Here is a 15,720-nt window from a genome sequence, read left to right as displayed (position 1 = left end):
GACCTTATATGTACCTAAAATGTGTAACTTGTAACCGCCTATCTTTTTATTGCTAATAAACTGTATAAAAGAGGTCGCGCACCAATGTTCGGTGTGCTACTTCTTACATTACCGAAGGGTGCTGTGGGAATGTATCACCACCCCATGGGGTCTTAATAAATTTGTCTTTTACCTTTTCCAGTGTCCGTGCCAACTTCTATACTAAGGTGTTCGAGAGTTTAGCAGAGTATGTAGGCCTGATTTGAACCCAATACCACAATTGGCGACCACGAAGGGACTCATCGGCGACTCGGATGCCCGAAGGAGAGGTCGTGACGAAGGTCAGGAAACTCGCCATGGACGCGTACGCTGCCACTGAGTGACCCGAGTCTCGGCACCCACGGTGTGTTTTCCCGTCCTTCCGATCTGACCTTCCAGGTGGCGCCGGTCTTCGACTGAGATTCTGATCTTGGATTGTCGTGATGTGCCGTTTTGGCTGATTTGACCACAGAACTTGGCAGTTGGACTTTGGACGTTTGAAAAGAAATTGGTAAGCTTTTGATTGATGAGGTAGTCTGCTGACACTCACTGTGGCTTTTTGAAACTTTGAATTTGAATTTGAATTTGTTAGCTAACGTTTTGAATCTTTGAATTTGAATTTGAATATGTGAAGTGCACCTCACATAGGCAGGCATGTAGGGATATTTCTCTGATTTATTTGATTTGAACGGTACACCGTGTTAGGTGGCATTTTTGTAGTATCGCGTTTTCGTGGTACCTTTTGAAACATGCCTGTTTTTAGCACACTCCGTAGGATGTGCTGTTCTGAAAATGGTACCAATTATCGATTAAGTGCAAAACAGCCGGCTCCCCCAGAGGGGACTCCAAATCGTGAAATGTATGTCAAATTCGGTATTCCACCAATAATGTATAGTACATTATGGCATAAGTATACTAAAACTGATCGTGAATTACAGTGGCCACTATATGGGTCGTTTGACCTTCGAAAGGTACAGTATGTGGAACAGTGTTTGTTTCAGCGAAGGTCTAGACAAGATATGTTTGATTGTGTGCGCATGTGGGAGAAAGAGGTGCGTGAACGAGCGAAGCGTGAGGAAGCCTTGGCGGAGAAAGTGCAGCGGAAGGCTGCACATGACAAAGCTTTACAGCTACAGGAGAAGGAATTACAGGAAAAGAAAGAGAGGGAGAGACGACAACGCAATTTACAGGTTAATGGTCAATTCCCTATCAGGCGTCCTCTCTATCCAGTCCTTACTAATGAAACGGATGATTTTTCATTACTAGATCGTTGTCCGCCCCCGTACGTCACGCCAACGGCTCCGAGCGAGGGATCAGACGAGGATAGTGATCGAACACAGCGTACCAGGTTACATGCGGAACGAGCTGCGGAATTACGTTCATTTGCACGAAAACTAAATATTAATACTGTTACTGTTTCTGACGTTACTGAACAAATGGAACAGTGGCCTGATAAGGAACGACTGTATTTTTTAGATCATTTTGGAGATGAAGTTGTTGAGCGGTATAGAAAATATTCTCTCGAGTTAGAACCGAAGGAGATATCCAAGGGTCGTGAGTATTTTCGTAAAGGTCTTTTTGTTCTTTCAGATGCGGATGACTTCTTCAAGCGTTTGATTGAACTGCGTAATGAGGCGACACGACTACGGGAGTTGGAAAGGTCGAAGAATTCGTCTACGTCCGGAGCGACGGGGATATCCAAAGAATGCCCTATTTTTGAAACAGATAAGATCGCTGCGATTAATGTTAGACCTATGCGAGAAGCTGCGCCGTTATATGTCCCTCATAAAGGGGATGGCACAGATGATGATAAAAGATCCAAAGACGCGAAAGGGTATTTTGTATATAATTGGGTTTATACGCCTTGGAATAGAGCAGATGTCATGGCGCTTAAGAATGCTTTACCTGATCCCCGTAAAAACCCTGCGGCTTTTTATGAAAATGTTGAAAGTGCAATTTCTTCATGTATCATGACGTTAGTTGATATTGATCTATTTTTCGGGTTGATATTGCCCCCTGATATGTGGAGAGTAATTCGTAGGTTTGATGACCTCACGACTCTCGGGGCCACTTGGAAAGATCTTGTTCAGGCTGATTTAGACAGAGAACCAGCATGTAAGCCGTGTCAATTAATATTAGACCTTCCAGGGGCCATACTAACAAAACTAAAGACTCTTGCTCCCGCTAAAAAGATTGATTGGACTATATTAGCCTCGTGTAAGCAGAAAACGGATGAATCAGTTTCCGATTTTTTCTCTCGCTTCGAGGAAGCGTTCCACGATTACAGTGGTCAATTATTGACAGAAGATACTGGCAGGCATCTATTCGTTGATAAGTATGTAGCTAATCTCCTACCGGAGATTGCGAAACGATTAAAAGCGAGTGAAAGTTCATGGACCACAGCAACCCCTGCTTCTTTATTGACTATGGCTCAATATTATGAAAGACAGGAATTGGAGGCGAAAGAAAGTAGTGAAAAGAAGGCGAAGGAATTGAAAACGAAGGTAATGTTAGCTCAGGTTCAGGCTACGAGAGGAAACAGTAGAGGAGGGCGAGGATCATACAGTAATGCTCCTCCCCCTCGTTCTGACATTTCTGTGAATCAATGTGCATACTGCAAACAGTTTGGGCATTGGATTGCAGACTGTCCGGTGTTTCGAGAGCAGCGTAATTTGAGGGGACGAGGAAGTGGGAGATCTAGGAACTATTATGGAGGGTCAAGAGGAGGTTATGGCATGAATGATCGTGGAGGATATGGAGCAAGGGGTCGTGGTCAGTCAGATTATAATACGTTTGATAATCGCAATCAATATCAGATAAATGAGGGTGGTCCTGCTGAACCACGGGATGAGCATTACGCATAGGATTGCGTAGGATGGGGTGTGGAATCGGTTGAGGTACCAGTTGATCAGAGGGGTCCATACATAGAAGCACATGTTCTGGATTCCACTGATAAATTTCTGGTCGATACAGGAGCTACTCGTAGCGCTTTGTCCAAATACTTGGTTCCAAGGGCTCCCCTGTCTGGCGAGGTAATTACAGCAATAGGGTTCGATGGAACACCTACTTCTAGCCCACTGTCTCAACCAGTTACATTTCATGTTGATAAATTTGCTGCCCCTTGTCCTTTTTTTGTTGTCTCCAAATACACCAGATAATATTATTGGACTCGATATGTTAAAACACTTTCGAGCTACTATTCGCTGTGCCCCAGAAGGAGTGCGAGTTGTGTTGAATGAGAATTACCCGGAATTAGAGCGAGTGTGTTTTCTCCATGAATCTGAAGTTCTGGCCTCCTTACCGAAAACGTTGTGGGCCACTTCCGATACGGATGTAGGGCAGATGATAATTCCTCCAGTGCGTATTACTGTAAAGGAGGGAGTATCTCTGCCACGTGTCCCACAATATAAGATTTCCAGAGAAGGTGAACTTGCTTTGATACACATTGTAGATGATTTAATTTCGGCAGGAGTAGTTGAGGAAGTCCCCTACAATGTTTGTAATAGCCCAATTTTACCAATCCTTAAAAGAGATACAGATGCTAAGGTTTACCGTTTCATTATTGATTTGAGGGAAATAAACAAGATAGTAGTGCCTCAGTATCCAGTGGTGTCTGACATCACCACATTGCTTACGTTGGTTCCACCGACGGCAACTGCTTTTACAGTCATCGATTTGAAGAATGCCTTCTTTTCGATCCCTGTACATCCTGACAGTCGATATCTATTCGGCTTTACGTTAAATAATAAATCGTACAGATTCTGTCGAGTTCCTCAAGGCTATACTGAAAGTCCTAGCATTTATAGTCAGGCATTAAAAAGACAGCTTGATTCCTTTGACTTACAGGAGGGAGTGGTTCTCATTCAATATGTAGATGATATCTTACTTGCTGCAGATACGCCAGAACAATGTGAGAAGAGTACCTTTTCCTTGCTTTCCTTCCTGGCCAAACATAATCATAAAGTTTCGAAGAAAAAGCTGCAATATTGTAGACCAAAGGTGACCTACCTCGGTCATCTTTTGTCTAAGGAGGGCCGTGCATTGACACCAGATCGAATTCAAGCAATTCTAGATACTCCAGTCCCTCGCACTCAGAAGGATGTTCGCGCCTTTATAGGTTTGACGTCTTTTTGTAGGCAATGGATATTGGGTTTTTCGCATATTGTTAAACCATTGTTAGCATTGTTGTCTAAAGATACACCGATTCCCATTGAATGGACGGATGAATGTCAGAATGCTTTTGAACAATTGAGACAAGCTCTTTGTTCTGCACCAGTGTTAGGTACACCTGATTATATGAAGGTTTTCACATTATATGTACACGAGAAGGATGGGTGTGCATTGTCAGTCTTAGTGCAGACACACGGAGATAAACAGAGGCCTTGTGCATACTTCTCGGCGGTACTCGACCCTGTGGCTCGAGGATTGCCTGGATGTTTTCGAGCAGTTGCAGCAACAGCAGTTGCAATACGACAAAGTGAGGGAATAGTTTTGTCACACAAATTGTTGGTGCTAGTTCCCCATGCGGTAGATGCGTTACTGAATCAAACGAAAACGCAGCATCTAACCAGTGCCCGACTTACAGGATATGAGCTAACGTTGTTGGCGCCTCACATCACATTAAAACGATGTGCAGCACTAAATCCTGCTACTTTATTGCCGGACCCTGTTGCTGAGACCCAGAAGGAAGAACAACATGATTGTGTTTTTCTGACTGAGGAACAGACAAAGGGTCGTATCGACTTACAGGATACGCCATTTCCAGATGTAGATGGGGAACTGTGGGTTGATGGATCGTGCGTGAGGTTACCAGATGGTACGACTTCCGCAGCTTATGCGATCACGACACTTAAGACTGTGGTAGAAGCAGCACGGATACCCCAAAAATCGGCTCAAGCGGCTGAGTTGATAGCCTTAACGAAGGCATGTGAGTTAAGTGCCGGACTATATGTGAACATTTACACGGATAGTCGTTACGCTTTTGGAGTAGTGCATGATTTTGGCCTACTTTGGAAGGAACGAGGATTCCTGACTTCACACGGAGCACACATCATGCATGGAGAATTGGTACGCGATCTCCTGAATGCACTGTTATGCCCAAAGAAAGTTGCAATAGTCAAGTGCAGTGCACACAAAAAGGTGACGGACAAAATAGGGCAAGGCAATGCTTTCGCAGACCGCATTGCGAGAGAGACCGCTATGTTGCAAAATAATTTCCCCATGTATGTGGTGAAGTCACAAGCTGAGCGGTGGCATGATGCTAGAGAAGAAATACTAGATATACAGAAGTCAGCATCAGAGGCCGAACTTGTGAAATGGGCCACTGAAGGAGTATTGGATGATGAGGGTTGCTGGCGTAGTAAAGATATGGAGAGATGGAAACTACCCATGGCCTATGTACAAACAATGGTGCAAATGACACACGGGCTGGCACACATTGGAGCTCTCGCAATTACTAAATTGCTTACACGAGTTTGGGAAAATGCTGACATTGCTAGCACGGCTAAGAGAGTAGTGCAGACCTGTCTGATATGTTTGCAGCACAATCCTGGACAAGGGACTCATACTCCTAAAGGTGGGTTTGTTCCACCTACTGCACCATTCGAAGTACTACAAATGGATTACATCCAGCTGGAGCGCTGTAATAATCTCAAGTATGTCCTAGTAGTGGTGTGTGCCTTCAGCAAATGGATTGAGGCTTACCCTACGAAAGACAATACAGCATTGACAACAGCTAAGGTGTTACTGAAAGAGTACTTCCCGCGCTACGGTGTTTGTAAACTTATGTGGAGTGATAATGGCCCTCATTTCATCGGGAAAGTAGTGGAATACATCCTGAAAGGATTGGGAATCAAGCAACGATTCCATGCTGTCTTTCATCCGCAATCAGCAGGTTTAGTAGAACGATACAATGCAACTCTGAAGCTGAAGTTAGCAAAGATAGTGGCATCTACATCTCTGAAATGGCCGGATGCTTTGCCTTTGGCATTGTTGTCCATTCGATCAGTGCCACATTCTCGATCTGGCCTCACACCCTACGAAGTGGTGTTTGGAAGGCCTATGAATATTTGGGGAGTTCCAAAACCTCGTTTGATACATGATATGCCTTGTATAATGATGAACGATTATCTGGCACGATTAACAAATGATTTGCTTTCTATTCATCAACAGGTTCGAGAGGCGCTCCCTGATAACTCCACTGGTGAGGCTCACGATCTCCGCCCTGGGGACCACGTGATGGTCAAAGTCTTTGAGCGATCCAGCAGTTTGGAACCGAGATGGCATGGCCCTGAGCAAGTGCTGCTGGCTACGCGAACTGCTGTGAGAGTCACCAACAAGAAGCGGTGGATACATTCAACGCACTGCCGACGTGTCTCTCCGGATCTGGTGAGCCCTGTGGTGCTATCCGACTACAGAAAGATTTTGGATACAGAAAAGAGCCCAGCCGTCACGTCTGATGAATTGGAGGGAGCCTTCCCGGACCACGTTGTTTCTGATAAAGTGAAGTATAATCTACGCCCCAGGAAATAAGATTCCTTTTGTGTTTTTGAAACTGGTTGGTAACCGCTCTGAGGTTTGTGAAACGGAAGCCGGGAATATCAAGGGGGGGGGATCAGTTCTGCCCAGTGTAGCGACACCCGTCTTGAATCCCGGAGAACAAATCAACGGCAGCCTCGGTTCAGAACCATCGTTTTTTATTTTTCCGGCTTAGTGTTGTTTTTGAAGAGTATTGTTTTGTGAACTATGGCATCTCCTTCGACACGAAGAGGGAGAATTCTTGGTGCTGTTTTATTTGTCTTGACCGTAGTGGTGATTGCAGTATTAGCCTGGATTATAGAACTGTTGTTTCCTGTACGAGAACATTTGCTGCCCACCACTCCAAGTCCATCCGAACATTTTCATTTCACTCTGCCTTTTCACGAAGAAAGACATAGGCAGACTTATTTAAACAACAGCTTTATTAAGATTTTGCATCACACTCATAATATGACCAACACGTCCAATTGTTGGGTATGTGGAATGTTGCCCGGACATCAGAAGAAAGGAGGAACACCACTCATTCCTCTCCCGTTTACTCATAATGGTTCTTGTCATGCTTGGTACACTCTTCTTTTTACTCTGCGATGGCCAACGAAAGGTGGACTACTTTTTCGGTTGAATAAAATATGCTATAACGACAAAGACGGCTATCCACATGCTGAAGGAACTAAATTCGAATGGGAAGAGTACCGTCCGGACAATGTTTCTACACCTCGCGTATATACGAATCAAAGACTTATAAATGTGACGAACATGCATATAATAACAGTCATTGATACAAAAGCAGATTTGTGTGTTAGAAATAAAGGTACAATCCCTGTAGGCCGCAGTGAATGTAATATTACACTTACCTTTGATACACCAACTGGAATTGCATTTGTAGCCTCACGTAACACATATTTCATTTGTGGAAATAAGGGATACCACCGTCTACCATTGGGATGGTTGGGAACGTGTTATATAGCTTTTGTATTACCACCTGTATTTATTGCTCCTCCCATGTATCACAATGATTATGTTTTGTATCATGATTTCATATTGAATAGAGTGAAACGAACAATAGATTTTGATGAAATAGACCAGACTGATACCACATTACAACAATATGTAGATTTCAATTTGGGGTTATTTTCATTCGTGGGAGCTGCACTGAATAGCAGGAAGATAAGGCGGCTTACGCGTGTGGTGGAAGCCGTCGCAAATGAAACTGCCTCTGCTTTAGGGAATATTACTGAGGAATTACAAATTACCAGAATTGTAGCGCTCCAGAATCGAATGGTTCTAGATGTGATACTAGCTGATAGAGGTGGAGCATGCCGCGTCATCGGAAGTAGTTGTTGCGTTTACGTACCAGATAACTCACCTTCTGTATATGATTCGATTACAAAATTACATAAAATAGCTGCTGAGATCCATCCAGAAAATGGAACATGGACCTTTTCTGGTTGGTTCTGGACCCTGCTTAGTACTTGGGGTTGGAAATTATTAACGATTCTCTGTGTTTTTATTGGAGTACTATTTTTTCTTTGTCTATGTATTCAATGTGTCCCTACATTATGTTCTGTATGTATCACAGCCTGTATTCCGTCCAAACGAGCTGTTGTTAAGCAAGAGAAACTGATCAATGATGAAATATTGAAAATAATGGCTATTGACATTGAGGATGAACATTCTGACTACGTTCACTATGAGGTAGCTTTTGCTAAACGCTAAAAGGGCCGTCTGTCGTGTTTTGGCAGCTCCTGAGTTAGCGTTTAGCACAGCTACACGGTCTTTTCTGTTAACTTGACCAAAACGAACGGGGGCCATTTTGAATCCCTCTGACTTCCGTTTCCTATGAACACGCTGCCTCGTGGTCAGTGTGCCCTTTTGTCCTTTCTCGATACCCATGGTCACTAGTCTGCTCGGCAACAGGCTATTTTTAGTACTGGTCAAGCGCACATGCGCATTACGCACCAATTGGTCACTCTTTAGGAATGTTCACACTAACTGACCAGTGCTGTTGAAACTCCTCCCACATGTTGGCCGTGTTCCAAAAATGACCTTATATGTACCTAAAATGTGTAACTTGTAACCGCCTATCTTTTTATTGCTAATAAACTGTATAAAAGAGGTCGCGCACCAATGTTCGGTGTGCTACTTCTTACATTACCGAAGGGTGCTGTGGGAATGTATCACCACCCCATGGGGTCTTAATAAATTTGTCTTTTACCTTTTCCAGTGTCCGTGCCAACTTCTATACTAAGGTGTTCGAGAGTTTAGCAGAGTATGTAGGCCTGATTTGAACCCAATACCACAACTTGACTCTCTAACTGTTTAGTTTATGCCTCTCCACTGTACGGAATTTACAGTGTGCTACTCCACTTTAAGATATCGCACTATACGTCACTACATTCCACGCTAATCCATTGTACCTTACTACACTCTACTTAACCCTACTGGACTGTACACCATTGCAATGTACACCAATATTTTCTATTCTATTATACTCTTCCCCACTGTTTTCTATTACACTTTTGTGTAGGCCAGTTTACTAGAGGTCCCTAAATTTTACCACTCACAACTTGACACTATTCCACTGTATACTACGCCATTCATACAATTTCACTACATGCTATTCCATTATGGGCCACTTGATGGTACACTAGTGCAGTGTACGTTTTTCCAACCTCCACTGCATTGTACTGAAATGCACTATACACCTTTGCACTGTACCACATTCGACTGTATGCTATAAAGCTTTACAAAAGTACAATCTGTGCCACTCCACTAACTCACACTTCACTGTACATGACTACACTCTATGCTTCTATAATTTAAATGATTGAGTAGGACGCCACTGTGCTGTATGCTGCGCCACTATATAGCACTCAACTGTACGTCTAAACAGTTACCTCCGCTAAACTCAACCTTATTACACTAAAGGCTACTAAATTCTAAGGTCCCCACTCTATTGCACTATATTTTATGCTATTTTATTATACTCTTTTGCACTGTTCTGTAATAAACTGTATCCCACTGAAGTCAACAGTATACTGCTCGGCACAACTGCACTCTATAGCACCCCAATATCTGGCACTCCATTGTACGCAATTTAACTTTACAACACTACACTGTACCACTTTCTACTTTATGTGAGCCCACTGTACACCACTGGACTTTACACCACTCCACTCTATAGCACTCTAGTGTACGTTATTTCAGTTTATACCATTGCACTGTACCACACTCCACCGTACTCTATTTCACTACATGACATTCCAATATAGGCCCCATAAACTGTACAACACTTCACTGCATGCTATTCTACTGCATACAACTGCACATCTATACACTCTAAGCCAATCCACAAACACCACTCTATTGTATCCGAGTTCACTGTCCGCCTCTTCGCTCTATGCGACTCCCCTCTACGCCATTCCGCTGTATGGCATTCCACAAGTCATTGCTCCACTATACCTCATTCCACTGTACTCCACTTGATTTCACCATAATATACTGCCCTAGAGTACACTTTACAACACTATCAGCCACTATATTGTACCACACTCGACTCCATTAAACTAAACTGTACGAATATTATAAAATTGTTAATAACATTGTAAAAAACATTGAAATTCACAAAAAATACAAAGGTTACCTGTCAGTTATACTTAGGGAAACATTATTTAGATTTGGTATACAGACCAAATTAAGCTCCACAAACATTAGAAATTCAACAATTATAGTTATTTCCTAATCTAAGGATTTATGCGCCACTTACACACTTTTTCCATCTTATTTGTGCCAAAAACACCTTAAACTACACAAGCATAACACATTCATAAATTATAGTTATCTTTTGAAATTATCACTTACACACCGCTTTCATATTACTATAAGTCATGCTTATGATGCACAGTTATACTTATACACCGCCTTTCAATTAATATCACTCCTGCACTTCGGTACATAGTCACCTCAGTCGCCACACTACATTAACTAGAACACGCCCCAACTCCATGCACTACTGGTACCCTTGGATATAACCTAAGTTATTGCATATGAAATTATTGCAGTAAATGAAACACTTATGACATCAGAAATAATATTATTAGCCACAACACAGTGCCAAACTAAATGGAGGGATCATTAGTTATTTTTATGATCCCAGCTCCCGGTAAACCTAATATATTAGTGGGAGAAAACCGTGAGCCCACCATGAAGTTTGTCTACACTTATAAAGAGGGTTTTAATTCAAAGTTTGGATTTGTCGAAGGATTAGAACACCATTTTTTTTAAAGACAATGTTATACTTCTTAGTCACATAATTTGAAATATGTCAGTAAGTATAAGGTACCAAGGAGATGAATTAAAGGAGATTTTATCACTTTAATAATCTAGGTCCAGAATTTAGGCCATGAAATAAAAAAAGTTTGCAAGGATGAGTTGTGCTATTACTTTTTAGCTAATAATTTGAGGTCAGCATATCGCCAGATTTTGCTTTCGGAAGTGTAAAAATCCTTGAGACATTTGTAACAGTGTTAGCACATTTCATTATTTGTATATGCTGTTAGGTATTACATAAGCAGGATCCATTTTCCGAGAACTCATGTCCCAACGGTTCCCGGACGTCTGTAGACTTAGTACACATACACTGGTGCTTGCCAAGTCTATTGCAGAACATAATGTGATCTTAGCAGGTGTTCTGGGAATTTTAAGTGACAAAAGCATGACAGTAAAGAAGAAACCATTTAAAATTGCGCTAATAATGTTGAATATTTGAGGTCCACCTTACAACCATATATAGATATTTGTTTTGCTATTGACTATAGTACCACTTGACAAGTCTTTGCAAAACCTTTCTTAAAAAAAAGTTCATCCATTTCAGCTTCTTCCTGGAAAATATTTGGGCAATTCGCTAAAAGAGGCAAAGGAAAGGTGGGAGGCAAAACATTGATTTCCCCTGTTAATTCCCATAGAACATTTTGAGAAGCAATACAAAAAAATGCTGAATGGAATTGCAACAAATTTTGCAGAAAGCTAGAAATTTACTCAGAAGGCCTGCTTTTCCTTATCTGATGTTAATCCGTTCAGCCCATTCTGAGAAATTTGTATTTAAAGAGGTTCTTGGGATGTTCATTAAGGGTTAATAAATTAGGTGCATAAGGAGGGTTGCTCCAACTGAAGTCCTGTAGGAGTCTCTTAGTGATGAATAAAGAAAAAGTAGGGCCTTCTAGCAGGGCTTTTTCCCTTGTTGACTATTTCAGTACCTTGAGACCGATACCAGTCCTGCAGTACCAAGATATCTAATAGGTTGGTCACAACTCGAAGAGAAATGTTGTAGCTGTTACCACAGGACTCAGGGACTAAGTCCATGGGTTCTGAAGTTAAAAGAATAAGATATTAGCGGCAGGCTAGGGACAGCCTGACTCCCTGGCACTGGTGGTCGGGAGGTGACAAAAATAAAAACCCTTCCTCAAAGGCAAAAATGTAAGAAATATTTTGTGCATCTGGTACCTGCGGACTGAGTATGGCTCTCCTGTGAGGTCTCACGGTACACCTGCTGGAGGCACCATTTAAGCTTCACCACTTGGTTCCACAAGACTGTGCAAGCTTCCTTGAGTGAAGCTTGTGTGGCCCTGCTGTACCATGGAGGTGAAGCCTGAGTGAAGGTACCGCTGGATTATAATAGTACAGTAAATATTTTTTTACAAAACTATAGAAAGAAAGACAATGTGGGTTGGCTGTCCGTGGGGGATTTAGCGTCTGAAAGGGGTTGGGAGTTCAGACCTTACCAGAGGCCTAGCCCTGCAGCCTTCCTCTACTGCAAATAGCCAAAGGACCTCATGCAGCGGGGGGCTGGGTGCAGGCCTCACTGAGGCCAGAGCGGTTGGGCACAGGGCCTAGCCAGAGGCCAGGCCTTGCAGCCAGCCCCCAGTGTTGTGCATTGCCTAGAGCTGTTTGCAGTGGGGGTTCGCCACCCATGGGTTGAGCTGAGTTGGGCTGGGGCACAGTAGAGGTGAAGCTGAGTGCCAGTTTCATGGATGTACTGCAGTACCACGAAAACAAATTCAAAAAGAAATGAAAAAAAAAGCTTTTCCAATGCAAGCAACCTTGAGATGCACACAAGTATTAGCCCAAATCAATAGTCCCTATTGTGTAGACCTCACAAGAGCAAAAGGATGAGCTGTCACAGTTGACCCTGGGTCAACCCTGGGTTGACCATGGGTAAGGGGTCTGCCAAGCCCTGCGGACAACTGTCTGCTTTGCACGGCCAAAGGCCTTGCGCAGCAAGGGATTGGGCACCTGCAATGGGAATTGGCCACCCATGGGGGTTGGCCTCAGAGGATGGCTGTAGGCCTGGTCCTAGTGCCAACCCACTGCCACACTGCTTATGACTGTCTGCAGTAGGGGTTTGAACACAGGGCCTGGTTTGTGGTCAGGCCCTTCAGCCAACCAACAACTGTGAGCTTTGAAACAGATCAAAAACATTAAATAAAAATAGATAGATAGATAGATAGATAGATAGATAGATAGATAGATAGATAGATAGATAGATAGATAGATAGATAGATAGATAGATAGATAGATAGATAGATAGATAGATAGATAGATATTCTTGTGTACTGATATCTTCCATGATTGGTTTGTGACCTATCAATCCTTATGTCAGATGTCAACTTACGTGGTAAAGTACCCGAATGTGCCCTTCACAGTCTTGTTTTGGTAATAGCTGCAAAACTATAGAGAGAGATGACAAAGGTAATTTAAAAATAAAGTTAAATCAAGTCTGTGATATTTGACCCCTTATCATAATGAATTTTCATAGGCAGCCTTGGCCTGCGTACACAGCTGTCTTTGTACAGCCATTATACAACCAATGGTCAGTCAATGTTTGCAGTCTTGCTACAGATGCCTCTAGCTATCTTTCACAGACAGCATTGTATGCAATACCCCACAAAGTAAACCCTTGATCAAACTTAGGTGACTTTTGTGCCTACCTCTGCTGCTTGCTCCTATTGGTAGCTTTCTAGATTCCCTCCCTTTCTGTATTTGACCTGCCCACTGGCGCTTTTGTTTTTTTTATTCGTAGATTCGTCATTCCCCTGTGAACATCAGGGAGGTGCGGACTCTGCGGCCCCAAAGGGGGTTTGGGGGCAGCCGACCAGAGGGAGGTCTGCCCCCCGGTCTGCCCCCCTGGCAGATTGGGAGGGGCGGGGAAGGACAGGTTGCCCTCCATTTTGTAAAAATTGTCCTTTGTTTTTGGCTTGGTGCAGGAAGCCCAAAAATAGCCCAAGGTTAAAGGGGTAGTGCGGTTGGGCTCCCATTCACCGTTTTAGGTTTTGTGACCTGGTGGCTGGGAGCAGAGAGTAGAATTATTTTAGAAATTTCCGAAGTATTAGGCTGAGCATAGTACTGTTAAGGGTAGTCAATAGCGGGTACTTACATTAATTGAGTGGAGGAATCATGGAGGATTACAGCATGCTTGAGGCAGATGTGTGGGGGTGCCAGAGGAGTACAGGCACGTGCAATCAGCCCCACCAGAGGCGGGGAGATGGGAGTCCGGTAAGGCCCTTAGGGTAGAGATGTATAATGAATGGCCCCTAGCCTCAGGGTAAGGGAAATTAGACTTTGACGAAGAAAGCCTGGAAGAAGGTGAGCTACAAAAAAAATTGATGAGCGGGATGAGTCAAGTTAACGTGTCGATTAGTATGTTTCAGGCACCGGCAGAAAAGCCATGGAAGGCATCGGGCCTGCGGTGAGGCCAGCAAGGACATTGGAGAGTAGGGGGCCATCGGCGAAGCGAACTGCAGCTATATGGGCACACGCCTTGGAGCCAGGTAAGACCACAGGTGCAAGAGAAAAGCCCATAATGGTATTGGTGGGAATGGGGGGATGGGCAGGAAGGGGGAGAGGATAGGCTAAGGAAAGGGAAGTACATCACAGACGTTGATGTTGGCACAAGGCAGGTAGGGGACCCAACATGCACTAAGGTAGAAAGTAGCACAAACACCAAGAAGGCGTCTGAGGTAGGTGAGAAAACAAAGGACAAAAAAGAAGGGCCAGAGAGAAAAGAAAAGAAAATTAAAAAACTCCCATACATGGGGGTGATGAAACCTTTGGGGGCCCACTTGATGCTTGCAACTAAAGAGTACATATGGAAAGGGGAACAGGTGGAAATGCTTAAGCTCCTGCATAGGGAGGTGAAATCAGTAGAGGAGTCCAAGGAAGATGAATGTGAATTGGCCAAGCAGCCGAGGGTCCCGTGTACTATAGAAAACTGAACTGCAGCATTCTTAATATATGCACGTGTGTATTGCATGGCACTATTTCAACACATGGACTCAATTAGGAAGGCTCAAATCACGGGAGGGGGATATGCATGGGCCCAGTATGATGAAGAATTTAGAGCATGCCTAGCAGGAGACCCCAAAGCCAAATGGGGGCAGTTAGACACGTACTTATGGCAACATACAATGGGAGCGGTGAAAAGGGGGAAAGACCATATTTACGGACAGTGGATTGCGTATCATTTACTGGCCCTTTCAGGAGACCCACCCAGGGAGGGGTGGGAGGTACAAGGAATAGCTGAAGGAAATGGCCCGATTCGTGTCACTCGGGTCACCAATGACCACCTCTTTGCCTTATACAAAAATGAAAAGTTAGTCAGACAGTGGAGAATACAAACCAATAATAGTTTATTCAGAATACACTCAGAGCGGAGCCCAATCTGCCCAGCTGCGATGGGGTGTTGCAGAGGGACTAACATCAGCAAGCATAACAATACATTATGTACATTTCAAAGTCAATGGAAACACGCCCACCTTGGCATTTTCCAGTGGGACGCAGCTGGTCAGTGAATTACAAAGGAGTTTGTTTTGCTTCTGGGGCCGGGCACACATTATCTATCTCTCAAGGTTACTCTGCTTGTGCCCACAACTAGACAAGTGGGAGATGGCTTACATCTCAGAAGAAAGGTATGCACTAATAAGAGTAGTACATTCATTAGTGTGGCAAAACGCAACTCAGAAGAAACATAACCTAGAGAAGGCCGTTTCTCAGAAATGGAAAAAAATTAGTTTCAATCGTGATACAAAATGGTGCCTGTATAAAAATGGCGCAGCAAATGCTAACTTATGTAAAACAATGCAAAAGCATATTTTTTTCCCACAGAGCCAG

The sequence above is a fragment of the Lissotriton helveticus genome, chromosome 1_1 (assembly GCF_964261635.1).
Source record: "Lissotriton helveticus chromosome 1_1, aLisHel1.1, whole genome shotgun sequence".
Classification (NCBI taxonomy): domain Eukaryota; kingdom Metazoa; phylum Chordata; class Amphibia; order Caudata; family Salamandridae; genus Lissotriton; species Lissotriton helveticus.
The sequence above is the reverse complement of the archived record's forward strand: the minus strand, read 5'-3'. Positions refer to the sequence as shown.